A 982-nucleotide genomic window follows, 5' to 3' on the forward strand; every position below is an offset into this window, starting at 1 on the left:
ATTGACATTCATACTTAGCTATTTCATGTGCAGTACAACCACAGTTTCTCTTCTACTGCTATTTTCTATTTCTCTTCTATTTGCTAACTTGATTTTATGGCCCACAGTTTGAAAAATGTGGCGTCAGTCCTTCTAGAATCCTTTTAAACTAGCTCAGTGCTCCTGCTCCTTGATTTTACTCCATCTTGAATTTCTGGGTCAGAGTTCTACATGTAATTTAGTTTACTTTTGCTTCTTCTAGTTTCCTGTTTACTTTTTCTCCTTCTTCAAAACTGAAAAAGCAAGAAAAAGCCAAGGTACCAACCTTGGTTCCTTTGTGCTTTCTGCATTGAGTACAGTACTTGCTGGGTGTAAAAATCTAAACTTGAGTGATTCTATACATTGATGATTGGATTTTGATCTGTTTTCATTAACGGTACTAAAAAATCAATTTGTTTAGATGTTTTGTTTAAGAAACCTAGGAGTGATTTCAGTCTTGTGTTCAAGATAAGAAATATACATAGGAAAATGTTATTGAAAGAATGTAAATTGCAGTAATGAGGACTGGAGAAAACATGACTTTTTGACAACTCTCTCTGTAGTGGCTGATTTCATTTTGTTTCTGCCATTGTATATGAGGCATGAACTATAAAATTTAAAAAAAGGACTTATCCTGGGAGGATATCCTGAGAGCAATAGATAATCTCTGGTTATTGTTCCTGTGAAAACATGTCCCAAGAAAAATAATACAGGGACTTTAACATTTAAAAGTTGAAACAATTAGCCTTTCTTTTTTTGTACAAACATTTCTAAAAAGCTGCATTCCAAACTGATGAGTCAGAAGAAAGTCTTTGCTTCACTTTAATTCTGAGCAGACCTGTGGTAGTCCACCCAGGGCGTGTTGCTAGTTCTATGTTCTGATGCAACTCACCTAGAGTTTTCGAATACATTTGCCACTTGATTTTTAGCTACTTGCATCATTTTTGTCAATTTTAATAGTGAA

The sequence above is a fragment of the Octodon degus genome, unplaced genomic scaffold (assembly GCF_000260255.1).
Source record: "Octodon degus isolate 3935 unplaced genomic scaffold, OctDeg1.0 scaffold00004, whole genome shotgun sequence".
Classification (NCBI taxonomy): Eukaryota; Metazoa; Chordata; class Mammalia; order Rodentia; family Octodontidae; genus Octodon; species Octodon degus.